The sequence below is a fragment of the Xenopus laevis genome, chromosome 2L, assembly GCF_017654675.1.
Source record: "Xenopus laevis strain J_2021 chromosome 2L, Xenopus_laevis_v10.1, whole genome shotgun sequence".
Taxonomy (NCBI): domain Eukaryota; kingdom Metazoa; phylum Chordata; class Amphibia; order Anura; family Pipidae; genus Xenopus; species Xenopus laevis.
This window is the reverse complement of record NC_054373.1, coordinates 158860382-158877360: the sequence shown is the minus strand read 5'-3', so window position 1 is coordinate 158877360 and position 16979 is coordinate 158860382. Positions and strand designations below refer to the sequence as shown.

The 16979-nt window shown below is 39.2% G+C and overlaps 1 protein-coding gene across 2 annotated transcripts in view; it reads right to left on the bottom strand.

Moving 5' to 3' along the window:
• The window catches only part of mrps31.L (mitochondrial ribosomal protein S31 L homeolog), a 37181-nt gene that overhangs the window by 11670 nt on the left and 8532 nt on the right, over window positions 1–16979 (bottom strand). The gene's annotated exons all lie outside the window — the stretch shown is intronic.

Below are 16979 nucleotides of genomic sequence, written 5' to 3'. Positions count from 1 at the left end.
ATAAAAAGATATTGCTCATATGTAAAACCCATCTTCATGTAACTAAACCATTTTCATAATAATATACTTTTCTAGTAGTATGTGCCATTGGGTAATCAAATATAGAAAATTGCCATTTTAAAAAATAAAGGCCGCCCCCTGGGATCGTATGATTCACTGTACTCACAAAAATACCAAACAAACCAAAGGAAATTAAATTTCCTTTAATAGTGTGCGCATGTGTTCATCTGAACATGGAAACATTCTGCTAAGAGAGAATAAAGAGCTATTATTTAGTGGTTATGACGCTGCAATGCACAACACTAAAGGGCAATTAATTTAATGAATATCTGCTCACAGGGTGGAACCTGAGTGATTTTAATGCACCACTAGTATTTTTAAGGGCACAAGTGAAAGGATAGTCACCCGCTGATGCACCAGCGCCTATGTTGTATGTTGCATTTGCCAACACATCAACGAACCAACTGGTATCCGTAGGACAAAGATATTTGTCCAATATACATGTACATGTATAAGATCCGTTATCCGGCAATAGTTATCCAGAAAGCTCTGAATTACGGATTATGGATTAGCCATAGACTTCATTCTATCTAAATAATAATTTTAAGCGGTCTTTATTCATTATTTGTATAGTTTTTTTTAATTATTTGGTCTTATTCTAAGTGTTTTAAATGGGGGTCACTGACCCCATCTAAAAAACAAATGCTCTGTAAGACTACAAATGTATTGTTATTGCTACTTTTTATTGCTCATCTTTCTATTCAGTCCCTCCCGTATTCATATCCCAGTCTCTTACACAAATCAGTGCATGGTTGCTAGGGTAATGTGGGCCCTAGCAACCAGATTGCTGAAAATGCAAACTGGAGAGCTGCTGAATAAAAAGCTAAATAGCTCAAAAACCACAAATAATAAAGAATGAAAACCAATTGCAAATAGTTTCAGAATCTCTCTCTTTGCATCATACTAAAAGTTAACTCAGAGGTGAACAACCGCTTTAACACTTTTAAACTGGTCTTTATTCTAAATGTTAATATACTTAACATATATACTATACTGAATACAAATATACTGCCTTTAAGGGGTTACCATAGCCTTATCTCTTGCTACATGAAAAAGTAACGCTGAAAAATGTCTTTAAAGTAATGAACATGTAATGTACTGTTGCACTGCACTGGTACAACCGGTGTGTTTGTTTCAGAAAGACTTAGGGTTGCCACCTGTCCGGTTTTGACCCGGACAGCCCATTTTTTTTTTAAGGGCTGCCCGGGTCAAAACTGCCTACCCAGTCTTCCAAATAAGGAAAATCGCCTATCGCCATGTCATAGCCCCTCCCCTGACACAGTGACACACCCCTTCCATAATGGGCCTGCCCCCATTACCTCACATCACACCCCCATACATCATGACCCTGCCCCGCTGCCCGGAGTAAGGCAGTGAATAAATTGGCAACCCTAGAAAGACTAGTACGGTTTATATAAACAAGCTGTTGTGTAGCCATGGGGGCAGCCATTTAAAGCTGAAAAAGGAGAAAATGCACAAGATACACAGCAGATAACAGATCTGTAGTATACAGTGGGACTCTTTTGCACCTGTTATCTACTGTGTATCTTGTGCTTGAATGGCTGTGCCAATGACTACACAGCAGTTTGTTTATATAAATTATATCTAAAGCAAACACACCAGTTTTACCAGTTCTGGGCAACATTGCATTATATTGTCATTCCTTTAAAACACTTTAATTTTTTGGTGTTACTGTTCCTTTAACATAGGAGAAAACCCATGCTGGGATAGATTTATGGGACCTCTCTGTTCATGCTACGAGAAAACACAGGGAACCATTGCAGCTATAGAAATATAGAGAAATCACATTTACATGGAATATATTACTCGAAAAGGACATACCAGAGATCAATACAAAGAGAAGAAATAGGAATATCAACACATGGCTGAAAGCAAATTGGCCATCCAAGTGTGGACACGCTGTATAAATACCAGATTAGTTGTCCAAAACTGGGCCTGAAGCTGTTCTGTGTGTGGTTAACATGTTTCATTCTTAAAACTGCGTTAAAATGTGGTGTACAAATATGGGACCTATTATCTGAAAATAGTTATGCAGAAAGTTCAGAAATACAGCAATGTAATTTCCCTCTATAATTATGGTGCTCTGCATTATGAATAGACTCATCCCAGGTTCAAAGCTTTCCAGACCTGTGTAATGCTCATAGGATCCCTTTAAAGGAAAAGTAAAACCCAAATTAGCCAGAAATATTATGCCTCCAAAGATTCCCTATTTTCCCATTGATACACAGCATATGCTTTGGACTACTATTGGTTACCTAAGCTTATACAGCACACACACACACAAAGAAAATGCATAATACAATGGTGATTAATGATGATTAATAATTCAGGATCACATTACCGGACAGCACATTAACCAGTGCGCTGAGTATGAGGATTGATTAAGAAGAACTAAACCCCTTAAAATGAATATAGCTGGAAATACCTTATTTTATGTACTGAACTTATTGTACCAGCCTAAAAGTTCAGCATATTGATGGTGTTAATGATCCAGGCCTTCAAAGTTGTCACAAAGTTTCCCATCCTGGATTTAGTTAGGAGTGTTTGTGACACTCACATGTTCAGTGGGCTCTGAGCAGCTGTTCAGAAGCTGAGCTTAGGGGTCGCTACAAATGATCCAGCAGAAAATGAGGTTTGAGGTCATATAAGCTAATAATATATGGCTGATTATTAAATTCCAATGCTAATTATGCTGGTTTTTGAAATGCCATGTACCAATAATCTAAATTATTTACTAATCAGCCTTATACAGTGACATATATACTCCATGTGTGGGATCCGTTATCCAGAAAGCTCAGAATTACAGAAAGGCCATTTCCCATAAACTCAATTTTAACCAAATAATCCAAATTTTTAAAAATGATTAGCCGGTTTTTGCTGTATAATAAAATAGTACCTTGTACTTGATCCAAACCAAGATGTAACTAATCTTTACTGGACGCAAAACCAGCCTATTGGGTTTATTTTAAGGAGAACTAAAGTTTAACTCTAGAAGTAGCTAGAAATATTGTACATTATGTTTTGGGATTCTGTACAACCCAAAGGCAACCAAAGCCCTTTAGCAGTAAAGATCTGTGTCTCCTAAGATGTCCCAGTTTCTCCCCATCTTCTTTAGTGTTGATTCACTTCACATGCTCTGTGCAGCTGTCACTTACTGATGTTAGGGACCAATGCCTAATATAACGTATATATACACAGGTATGGGACCGGTTATCCAGAATGCTTGATAATGGATCCTGATAATGGATCTTTCCATAATTTGGATCGCCATACCTTGAGTTTCCTAGAAAATCATGTAAACATTAAAGGAAAACGAAACCCTAAAAATGAATATAGCTAAAACTACCATATTTTATATACTGAACTTATTGCACCAGCCAAAAGTTTCAGCTTGTCAATATCAGCAATGATCCAGGACTTTAAACATTTCTTTAAGCTGTAGTTCTATTTTAAAGGTGAAAATAATGCAATATAGCATAATGAGTACATCATACACGTTACAAGGCACATAATGCAGGATCATGCTGCCTAATGATAAAAGAGTGCAGCCTCTTGGCAAGCGGTCTATTGGCAAGCAGTCTCCCAGCGTCAGACACTGTGACTAGGAATCGTCTGACTCCTCAGACAGAGACTTGTGTCTCTCCATGGCACAGATGATTCTTCCAGCCCTGCCACAAGACGTCCTCCAGTAAATAATATGGGAAGTAAAAAGGCCACAAAGCCACGTGAAGAGCACAGGGAAGCTACGCTTCTGAATCCTGACATTAAATTGATATAAAAATGTTCTCAGATGGAATTGCTGCCATATAATGCAAAGCAATTAGGCCTGGAAGGAGAATTCCCAGTATGCCTCTCATAAAACGGCTTGGAGCATTTCTCATTAACTCGGATATGATTGGCTATAATTGAAATGCTTCGATTAAAAAGAATGAATGTAATGGGCAAGCTGCTAATTGGGAGCAGCAGAAGGGGTGAGTCACATCTGGACGAGTCCCGTCTCTGCACTCGTAGGCCTTGCACAATTCACATAAGCAGCTAATGGCTTGAACACTAAAAATCCTCTTAGCACGTGAGGACCAAGTTTCCTTGGCATGTGTTTGTGCACCCACCCACTCCCTCCTTTCCAAATGTCTTCTATTCAGTAGGCTCCATGCACGCCATTTGCTTTCTTCCTACGGGATTTAAAGTCACAGGCCTCTTCCAAAAAAACACAAACTTAAGTCCCACAAACTTAAGTCAGAATTTCATTATTTTACTCAGAATGAATTACATTTACAAGTACCCAGATGTAACTTAAAGGAACAGTTCAGTGTACAAATAAAAACTGGGTAAATAGATTGTATGTGAAAATACAAAATGTTTCTAATATAGTTTGTTAGACAAAAATGCCATCTATAAAGGCTGGAATGACGGGATGTCTAACCTAATAGCCAAAACCCAACTTCCTGCTTTTCAGCTCTCTTCAGCTTGAAGGGGGGCCACATGGGACATACCTGTTCTGTGAGTTTGCAATTTATCCTCAGCATTCAGCTCAGATTCAAAAGCAACAGATATGACCCATGTGCCCCCCGAAAGTCACTGATTGGTTACTGCCTGATGGAAACCAAGAGAGCTGAAAAGCAGGAAGTAGTGTTCTGTTATGTTAGACATCCAGTCACTGCAGCCTTTATACATTACATTTTTGGCTAACTTACTATATTAGAAACATTTTTTATTTTGCACATACAATCTATTTACCCAGTTTTATTTTTACCCTAAACAATTACTTTAATGGACGCACATAAATGGAATTCAATACTTACAGTAAAACTGCAATTTTCTATGGTTTTTGCACCTTGTAAGGTATCCAAAATGCTGAACCACAACTGCTTATTACAAAGTGGTGTCAAAGGAGAGCTACCAGCGATGTGTGAGTGCAATAGGTGAGTGCCTATTGCCAGGTATATCCCAAAACACAGCCCCTGGCTAGAGCCAGAAGAATAAACCAAATGTAGGGGGGAGGTGTGTAGGATCTTTCTGGCTTTTCAACAGCAACTGCTAATTGCAAGCATGGTGTCAAAGGAGAGCTACCAGCGATATGCAATGGGAAGGCTGAGGTTTCCATATTGCCAGGTATATGTCCAAAACAAAGCCCCTAGCTGGAGCTGGAAGAACAAACCAGATTTACTGGGGAGGTGTGTAGGAGCATTCTAGCCTCTTGTTGCCTCCACAAAAACACTGCATTGATTAGCTCTGCTTACAGCTTGCTTTGGCCCAGCATGGGTTATTAACAGAAGCATAGGTGCAGGGCGTTGAGGCCTACCATATTGCATGTAAAATTTAGCTACATAGATGCATTGGTGGATGGAGAGTGTGTTATGAATAAAGTGGTGTTCACGTAGGATACAGGTACTTGGGAACAAAATAGATAAAGCCTTGCTCTAAATTTTGTCTCAAGTGTCCTGGGTCACCAGCTATAATCTGTATAAATGTTCTGCAAGAGGGCAAGGAGGTTCAATCTTTGGTTAAGGCCCCCAATTAGCTAATGAAAACACGTTCGTATTTAGCTTAACTTCCAAGACTATACAGTGCTGTCCAACTTCTGTGGTAAAGAGGGCCGAAGATTTTTCTGGCCTACATGGTGGAGGGCCGGTAATGGAAGCCAATGTTAGCCACTCCCTGTTTTTAAACCACACCCATGTTACCACAAGACCACGTCCACATTAATTGTGGTAGCACACCAAAAGACCAAATGGTTGGTGGTCACTGCAGGGATATCACTCATTACTTATATGTGAAAAAGTTAAGTCATATTAAAACATACCTTTAAATCCATATTCTTCTTCCTCCCCTGTGGATAACACAGCACCCCACCCCCAGCACACAATTAAACATCTTAGGGGCCCCTAACTACGTTTCAAATGCTAAAAAAAAAAAACAGAACAAACTCTACCATGTTTATGTTCCACAGGCAGATTATGGCACACACAGGGAGCATATGGAAGGCAGAACAGAGCAGGAGAAAGGGAAACCCATCAGGACCACTCTAATATGTACTACATACAGTGACACAGTGCTGGTGCCGCATTAGCATTTTGAATAAAGTGTGAACAATATGGGCAGTTTCAGCCTGGGTTTCAGGAGTGAACAGTACAGGGCTTTAGGGATGTGAACAATAGAGGTGTCACAAGTGTGAGCAATACAGAGGGGATTACATGTGTGAACAGTACAGGAGATTATAGTCTGAATGAGGTTTAAACAATGCAGGGGCCGGTTAATCTCTGTAGTGATACCTTTTAAAGTTTACACATGGTAAACAGACACAGCCGCTAGACTTTCATGTGGGGGCCACACAAGGGGATGACGGGCAGCATGCGGCCCACGGGCTGCCAGTTGGACAGCCCTGATCTAGGATATCATTTAGGTTTTCAACCCAAATCTTGCCTCAAACTGATTTTTAATATTGGTTTTCAAGGGTTTTCTAGGAGAGCAAATAAGTCTTCTCCTCAATGTACTTCAGGCTGAACCCCCCCCTGACACTGATCCAAGTCCCCCAAGGGAGGGGGAAGACCCTCATTTTGGAAACTACTGCTCCCTGAGATTCTACAAACGATTAAGAGGATATCCATCCTAGCATTTTACAGTAGTGCACTTGGCACAGTTGTGTAGGCCCATTTGACAGCAAAAAGGTTAAAACCTAACAGTACATTTAAAATTCAGTTGTGCTGTGCTATGAGCCTGAATGCCTCTAGTTATGGGTAAGCCGATTAAACAGGGTTTTCATTTTTTCCAGTGGATGAGGCATTTGCATTATCCCTGTGTGTGCTCTCCTAAATAACACTTCTTACTTGACCCCTTCAGATAAAATAATATTGTAAGAATCTGCCAGTTATTGGACTATTTGATAACTCGGCAGCGCATTACCTTGCTATATATATAATAAATCACCTTCCTCATATAATGTCATCTGCCTTTCCTCAAGTTCCGGTTTTGTATTACACAGAACATAGGCTCCTACCTACTAGCCACACACCCCGTGGCTCAACCTGACAAATATGAACTCTAATTGTGGTACTTTCCCATCGATCCAGTGTTCACAGATAAAAGTAAGAACTGTACGAGAGGTAATGCACATCTCTTTGGATTATAGAGAATAAGCTTTGCAATGTGCCAGAATCATAGTCTCCCAATACATAGAAATGATATATTCAGTTAGATCCAATACTCCCAAAAGCGGACCCCATGTAGATTTAGCTTCAGGATACATCCAAATCTCAGAACTTTCTGGATGTAATTTTAGTGCTCTGGATTTATGCATTTTTTGAACTGTTAATATGAATATTATGATTTGGATTCGGCTTGGTATTCAGTAACATCTTTTGGAGTCAGGATTCAGTTAATGCAAAATGACATACAGTCATATGAAAACATTTTGGAACCCCTCTTAATTCTTTGGAGTTTTGTTTATCATTGGCTGAGCTTTCAAAGTAGTAACTTCCTTTTAATATTGGATTAACAGAAAATATGCAATATGCATCATAACAAAATTAGACAGTTGTATACATTTGGGCACCCCAACAGAGATATTACATCAATACTTAGTTGAGCCTCCTTTTGCAAATGTAACAGCCTCTAGACGCCTCCTATAGCCTTGGATTAGTGTCTGGATTCTGGATGGTGGTATTTTTGACTACTCGCCTATACAAAATGTGTGACAAAAACTTTGTGACTGATGCTTGAACATTATCCTGAAGAATTTGTTGATACTGGGTTGAATTCATCCGACCCTCGACTTTAACCAGGACCGCAGTCCCTGAATTAGCCACACAGCCCAACAGCATGATGGAACCTAGTAGGTAGCAGGTGTTTTCTTGGAATGCGATCTTCTTCTGCCATGCAAAGTTCTTTTTGTTATGACCAAACTCAATTTTTGTCTCATCAGTCCAAAGCACTTTGTTCCACAATGAGCTTTTGCATACAACAAGCGGCTCGGTTTGTGGCGTGATTGCAGAAAGGGCTTCTTTCTCATCACCCTGCCATACAGCTGTTCTTTGTGCAAATTGATCTGAATTGTAGAAAGATGTACAGATACACCATCTGCAGCAAGATGTTCTTGCAGGTCTTTGGAGGTGATCTTTGGGTTGTCTGTAACCATTCTCACAATCCTCCTCATTTGCCGCTCCTGTATTTTTCTTGGCCTGCCAGACCTGGGTTTTACAGCAACTGTGCCTGTGGCCTTCCATTTCGTGATTCCATTCCTTACAGTTGAAACAGACAGTTTAGATAGCTTTTTGTAACCTTCTCCTAAACCATGATACTGAACAATCTTTGTTTTCAGATCTTTTGAGAGTTGCTTTGAGGATTCCATGCTGTCACTTTTCAGAGGAGAGTCAAACTGAAGCACAACTTGCAATTGGCCACCTTAAATACCTTTTCTCATGATTGAACACATGCCTATGAAGTTCAAGGCTTAACAAGCTAATCCAACCAATTTGGTGTTGCTAGTAATCAGTATTGAGCAGTTATATGCATTCAAATTAGTTAAAAAACAAGGGTACCGAAATATTTACACAGCCAGTTTTTCACATTTGAACTGAATACTGCTTCACTAAAAATCTTTATTCAGAAAACACCCCAGTACTCAGATGTTCCTGTTGAAAGTGGAGTAAATTATTATGCAGGCTGAGAGGGGTTCCCAAACTTTTTCATATGACTTTTGGTGCATCTATAGCATTAATGGCTGCTGAACAGAGGGCCTATTCCATAACTGAGAAAAAAAAGGGTAGAATCACAGAAGGGGCACCCTGCACTAAGCCTACTCACTTACATGCTATCCTCGCCCAGTACACAGGCAAAGGATCCATCATCCGGAATGTTTGAAACCTGGGGTTTGCCAGATAAGAAGGCCTTTCCGTAATTTGGATCTACGTACCTCAAGGCTACTAAAAATCATTTAAACATTAAATAAACCCAAATAGGATTGGTTTGCTTCCAATAAGGATTAATTATATCTTAGTTGGGATCAAGTACAAGGTACTGATTTATTATTTCAGAGAAAAAAAGAAATCCTTCTTAAAAATGTGGATTATTTGCTATGGAGTCTATAGAGAGATCACCTTCCAGTAATTTGGAGCTTTCTGGATAACAGTTTTCCCCACACTTGTACCAAGATTACAATTAGGGGTCTTACAGACCTGAGGCTATAGGCTTCTTATCCAAGAATATACTAAAGTGCAAATGAGGACATGACTGGAATCACTAGCATTGTATGCTGTCATTACAAAACACTAATCCAGCCAGTGGTATTGAAAGATAATTTGCAATCAGTCTGAACAAAACCAACCAGCAGAGCCAGTGCTGTGCAAATGCATTGTGCAAGAATTTCCCAGCCAGCACCAGGCCCTAATCTGCCCTTGACCCCCATAGCTAAATGGCCCATCCAAACATAACTACTGGTAAAGTATATTGTTTCTCTCCACTTCTTCTTCCCATAGCAGCCAATCAGCAGGTAACATTTACTGGTCACCTGTTAAAAAGCAAACATCTTATTGGTTGCTATGGGTTACTACTGCTCCTGGTCAAACTTAGTGCCCATTATTACATATGGGGGATAGTGTTGTGCAGAATAGTGATGGGTGAATAAATTCGCCTGGCGCGAATTTAGTGAATTGAATTTCCGCGTTTCGCAGCTGGCAATTAAACTGGCGCATCTCCCGTGAAAATTCGCCGGCGTCAATTTCTGATTTTCACGATTTTTCCGTGAAAACATTTGAATTGCTCAATTTTTTCATGAAAAGGTTCGAATTGCTCAATATTTAGTGAAAATGTTCGAATTACTCGATTATTTAGTGAAATCGTTCAGATTGCTCTATTTTAGTGGGAAAGTTCAAATTTCACATTTTTTTTCGAGAAAACGTTGAAGTTCATGTTTTTTTCCGTGAACTTTCTGATTTCATGATTTTCCGCTGTTTTGCGAATTTTGGGGGAAATTAGAAATTTTTCAGCGAAATGGGAGAAATTCACCAGTCACTAGTGCAGAATCAAATCATTAAAGTTATGTGATCTTAAGCACTGGATAACTAAAGACAATATTTTTCCCATGCACATTTTTATGGCATTTGCTCAAATTATAATATGCAAATTATTACTTCGAATATAATCTTTGGTGGAGTGTTCAGTATGTGGCCAAATCCACCAATACCCCTTAGAACAATCAGAAGAGATGCTGGAACAAGAGAGGCTCTTTTACTCCTACGGCAATAGACTGAGGGACAAATAAAATATATCACATTTTTTTCAGTCTACTGCTTTTTTGTTTGTATTTCTGAAGTAAAACGTATTTCTACTTTCAAAGACATCTATTCAAAAACGCAAATGCTGTCCTGCCTGCCTCGATATTGTAGTTTTCCATTGAAACTTCTTGCTCTTCTCAGATTTATTTTATTACATATTCTCCCATTACCATAGCAACCCATTCCCTCCCTACCCTCTGAATAATTTTTCTGCTGCTGCTGTTTTGAATCTTGAGTTGGCATAAAGGTTGCTGGTGGCATTTCAGATATCCTAATGCACACAATCATCGCTGACCCATTTTTTTGTACAGAAGTACATAATAGTAAATAGAAATAGGAAACAATGCTGTTAGCTGTAGGGCTGCTGAGCCTCTGGGTTATTTAAGAACATAAAGCCCTGACCATCGTGGCTAAAAAGCGTGCCCCACACCTCAACCTTTATTTAGTTTTTTGTTTTTCAAATTCACTTGCAACCTAGGCTTTAATACAAAAAAAGTCTACAGCTGCATGAAATGAGGATATCACTGCAGGTATAGGATCCATTATCTGGAAACCCATTGTCCAGAAATCTCCAAACTATGTGAAGGCCGTCTCCCATAGACTAAATTTTAAACAAATAATTCAGATTTTTAAAAATGATTTACTTTTTTTTCTGTAATAATAAAACAGTACCTTGTACTTGATCCCAAATAAGATATAAGTAATCCTTATGGGAGGCACAACAATCCTATTGGGTTTAATTAATGTTTAAATTATTTTTAGTAGACTTAAGGCATGGTGATCTAAATTACAGAAAGATCCCTTATTTGGAAAACCCCAGATCTTGAGCATTCTGGATAACAGGTGCCATATCTGTACAGGGATTCCTTCTACTACTGAAACGGTCTTCTGGATAATGCGTTTCCGGATAACAGATCCCACACCAGCACAGAGAAGGCGCTAAATAATTTTTAAAAGTTGGAATTATTCAATTAAAATGGAGTCTATGAGAGATGTCCTTGCCATAATTCTGAGCTTTATGGATTACTGGTTTCCAGATACCTGAACCTATATCTCTTTATATTAGTAAAAACTTCTCTTTGTGGGCTACAAACTTGTATTCATCAATGTAGGTACTGTATTTACTTCCTACTGGGAGAAGCCGTTAGCTCTTCTTAATAACCACCTCCAGGCTCAGTGCCGGCAACTCACAGACCAAATTTTCTAAAGGGGAACACCACCTACCAGCAATGCCACCATTAAAGTGATAATAAAAACTAAAAAAACAATACTCTTTAAAATATTCATGTACACATATGGGTCAGGCTATAGGTTTTTGCTGATAGGTTCTCAAAATCTCAAAGGAATCTCAAATAACAATTACTTACAAAAGTAGCCCAACCGATCTCAACCTGTCAGCTAGAATTTCTAACACTAATGAACAGCACGAATATGCCAGTCCCCTCATACAGGAACATAGGGGATCAGATAGGCATCAGACAAAAAACTTCTACAAAGTTACAAAGACAATCTCATGATAGCTGCAAAAACAATTTAAATGTTGGTGTTGTTATGCCATTAATACCACCCCACACTAGTGATGTGCCAACGGCACCCCATTGCTAAATAAATATTTTGCCAGAATCTATTACATAGGCTAGTTCTTCCGATTTAAAGCCTCTCTTCTTGGTTTCAGACTGAGTCACATCATGACACATTTTATTGCCTCCGGTATCATATTGAGTGCTGCTAATGCTGGCTATGCTGCTCCACCCAAAGGGTTTCATTAATGGTCAGATGACTCATTAGTTACAGAATTGGTAAAGCAGGACAAGGTTCCTCGTTATACATTCCACGCAACCTATTCACATGCAATTACAAAATAGATAGGACCACAAGGGCAAACAAAAGGTGAAACCAAGTTTATGCAACAGAAGTCTTCATTTGTATCACCGGTTCTCCTGCTGTGGGTGTGTACAGTTCCCAGTAACCTTTGGTTAAACAACCACAACAATAATACATTTCATTCTAAGGCTGAGTCCAATGACTGCAGGGGACAACTGGTATAATGGACTGGTGTCTCTGTTTCTTTAGGCTGGTCCCACACTGGCCTTCCTTAGAGCAATCTAATCGTCCAGCCTCTAGAGTAGACCAAACAGTTGAATGGCTTGAGGACTGAAGCCAACTTCATGCGGCTAGTGACACCATATACCTACAATAAGGGCACAAACAAGGACCAGTGGTCTTGCAATTGAGTCGAAAATGGCTAAACTATGGAGTGGCCATTTTTGTTTAAAACGGGACTTCACACAAACATAACTTAAGCTTTTTTGAAAGTAAACATAATTTCAAGTCTTGACCACAATTGCCTGCACAAGTGATTTCACAGTGCAATGCATTGTGGGTTATGTAGTTGTAAGCTGTGGAGAAGTTGTTACAATTTGTAACATCAGTGTTTAGTCCCTCCTTCCCAGCCAGGATTTCAAATGATGCAGAAACAGAAGAACTGTTAAACAGCTGGATTTCAGCATAGCAAATGGCATTTATTCATCAAACAGGTAACTGTGCTGGGTATATTAGGGGTTTCTGTGTTATGTGAGCCTCTTTATGAAATTTTGAAGCCGGAGTTTCGCTTTTATATTAGGCACCTAGTGGGGAATTCCTGGAAGTGCCAAGAAATGTAATTGAACAGGGATGGTTCACATAATACGCATCTATAAAATATAAATAATGAAGACCAATTAAGAAGTTGCTTATAATTGGCCAATCTAGAATGCATTAAATGTTAACTAAAGCTGGCCATAGATGCAAAGATCCGATTGTTGGAATCCTCGAATGATCGGACTTATCGGACTTCCCCATCTCTTGACTTGCCAGTAATAACTATAACCTTTCAGATCAAATAAAGTAGTAATAGAACAGATTAGCGGATGTTCTGCCCCTGACAGCAATCGTATGAATGTTACTGTATGTCTGACAAAAGCTGGTGACAGTCTCCCGCTGAAAATCGACAGATCGGAAATATTATCGGCAGCCGACAGAAATTTTTTAACCTGTCCGAACGACTGAACGACCGATCTGCATGGCACGACAGATATCGGGAAACACTACACACACAATCCGAAAATCGTACAAATTGAGGATTCTTATGATCGGATCTTTGATCATAGGTCTATAGGATACTTATCAAGATCTAATTGTGGGACCTCAATGTTTATTGGTAGGCCCTAGGAGGCCCAGTTTGACAGTTTCTCTTTTCTATAAAGCACACGTTGTCATTTATCAACACTGGCCAAATTTGCATTCACGCAGTAAGCCATAGCAACCAATAAGCAAATAGCTTTTTTCAGCCAGCTGTAGACTGAACAGTGAAAGCAAAAATGTGCATTCTACATGGTACAGCTTCCCTATGCCAAAACCTATAAGCAAATATCCATGCACAAATATTTCTTGTCCTTTATAGCAATATAAATGTTTACAAAGGTACTGGACGACTGAATCAGCTGGCTAAGGCCATATGTAGTTGTCAAAACTGTCAATCCTACCTTAAGATTTCACAGTACAGGTATGGGATCTTTTATCTGAAAAAACGTTATCCAGAAAGCTCCAAATTACGGGAAGGTCATCTCCCACAGACTCAGTTTTAATCAAATTCATTCGAATTTTTAAAATTGATTTTCTTTTTCCTCTGTAATAATAAAACAGTAGCTTGTACTTGATCCCAACTAAGATATAAGGAACCCTTATTAGAGGTAAAACATTCCTATTGGGTTTATTTAATGTTTATATTCATTTTAAGTAGACGAGGTACATAGATCCAAATTACGGAAAGATCCCTTATGAAGTAAACCCCAGGTCCCGAGCATTCTGGATAATAGACTCCATACCTGTAGTTAATTCAGACTACTTAGCCATTGAAATTGCATTGGCAGTGTAGGAAATCCTACCCTATCAGACAGTTGGATCATGACAAGATGGGACAATTGGGACAATATTTGATCAAATCAATCAACTGATAAAAAAACAAGAACAAGTTCAGTCAGGGCAAGAGAGCAACAAGTACTAAATAGATTGACATTTATTTTTGCTTGTTGCTTTTTACAGTATCAGAGCATGGGGGGTGGAGTTGTTGCCACTTTACTTGATGGACCACAATCCTTTTAATTCTCCCCATAAAGGGTCAGAAAGGCCAGAAGATCCCAAGAAATGGCTCAAATTGGGCCCAGTTTTTGGAAATTGTCAGTCCAAAATTGCTGTTTTCTTTACATGTCTGCTGTAGCTCTAAATGTATGAAGCACATGCATTATTTGTTCTAACAGCAAGACACAATCCTTGTCCTGTCAGTAATGTGGCAGTCACTCTAACCTGGGTCATTATCTATGCAAAAAGCCAACGGTTAAACCTCCTACGCACCAGTTGCCTCAGCTGCTCTACTGATAGCTGCTTCCCAACAGAGAGTTTGTGGTCACACTTGCACATCGTCGGTACACAACGAGAGATGTGTGAAAAACAAAAAACTTCATGCAAGACAGCAAGAGACTTAATAAATAAAGCACATTTCGATCTGGACACAGGTACCTCCCGTCTGTGTTAATCTGGCTCTGAAAGCCATAAGAACTTGATAATCTGGGAGAACAGTACGGTACTGTTAGGCAAGTCTGTAACTGGGACGGACTGGACCTGCTTCATTCTGGCTTGAGCTATGGTCAGTACATTGTATTATTGTATTGGACAACCTGCAGAAAAGGCTGTCAGGGGTGAAAGGGGTTGTAGTGAACCCTAGACTGGAAGGCTTTAGCTTGCCCAACCTTATTTATATAAGGAGTTACATTTTGACTGACATTTTTCTGTCCTGTCAGCTGCTGAATTACAAGGAAATGATAGATTCATCAAGTTATGATATCCATACTGCTCGACTTAAAAAAGGCATTCTCCTGAAGATGCTATAGAAATGTAGCACCATTTGGAACATTGAGAACACTGGATTTCACACAGTAAAGGTAGATGATACTTGCACATTTTCACCAGACTGATTTATTTATCCATCCCTTGATTGGAGATCCCTGCCTTAGTATCCAATAGTGCAGACTCAGAAACCTGAATCAGTCCCATCTCTTGGAATGTAGGCGGAACTTGTTATAAAATTAGTCTCAGCATGCTAGAGAGTGAGCGTATGCCCAAGGGAACAGCAATTAGTATTCAATCGGCTACAAAATTAAAATTTTTATCATTTCACCCCAATCAACTGTGCTGGGATATGTAGCTGAATAAGTGAGAATTCTGGGCATGCTCAAGCATTATAAATATTTTTACTACATTCTAATAGCATGAGTACGTTTGGTATAGCTCACGGTGCGGCTCAAGCTGACACGTTGCCATGCGACGAAACGCATGCGACATGTCAGATGTCCTGAAGATACAAAAAGTGAAAGAGAAATCGCAGGTAAGAACTACATTTATCCGACTGTTGGATGAAAACGCAGCGTGCAGCAATTTCTCCTTCACTTCCTGTATCTTCAGGACATCCGACACGTCGCAGTCGTTTCGTCGCATGGCAACGTGTCGGCTCGAGCCGCACCGTGGAGTTCTACCCTAAGGGGGGCAAATCCTTTTCAATTTCCCATTATATCATCACAATATAAAACAAATCCAAGTGATTAGTGAATTGTATTAGGATTTACTTTCTGAGGTTAGTCAAGCTCACAAAGATATTCTCATTGAGTGGGCCCCTCTAATCAGACCCTCTGCCAGCAATCAACTACAGTAAACTTATCATATGCTTAGTTCGAAATTTTAGAAGAGCTGAGTAAAAGTCTGCACTTTGCAGATATTGCTGCATCCCATATCGGCTGTGGTTCAATAACTGGTGAGAACCTATCGTGCATATAAAATAAATGCTGATGCCAGCTGTAATAAATGTGTATTTCAAATAGAAACTTGTATTAAAAAAAACAATATACACAGCAGAGTTAAATCTAGTAATGTTTCTTCAGGGTCAGACTGGACTGGCAGAGTACAGGTCTGGGACCTGCTATCCAGAATGCTCACTGAAGAGCAGCTGAATAAAAAGCTAAATAACTAAAAAAAACACAAATCGTAAGAAATCAAAACCAATTGCAAATTGTCTCAGAATATCATTCTCTACATTGTCTACTAAAAGTTAACGCAAAGGTGAACAACCCCTTTAATAATTGAGCCCCAATCTGCTTCATTATTATATTTAAGATATTTTGTCTAAATAAAGTAGTAACCCCACACTATCTGAATATTCAGACAGTGTGAGGTTACTACTTTCTTTGGACAAATTGGTGATTATGATTCAGTGTTTATGTCACGAAACGCGTAAGGCTGTGGACACAATAAACTTTTTTCACTTTGAACTTATTGCCTGGTAGAAGTTTGCCTTTTTCTCCAATAGACAGCACTCCAATTATAATAAAACCGTCTTTATTGTTTGTAGGACAGCAGTACAATGCAACGTTTCGAGCGGCACTCCACACTTTGTCAAAGGCTGCTCGAAACGTTGCATTGTGTTGCTGTCCTACAAACAATAAAGACAGTTTTATTATAATTGGAGTGCTGTCTATTGGAGAAAAATTCATGTATGGTGGAGAATCCTGGTGAACAGGTTTCTGGACATGCACCCAA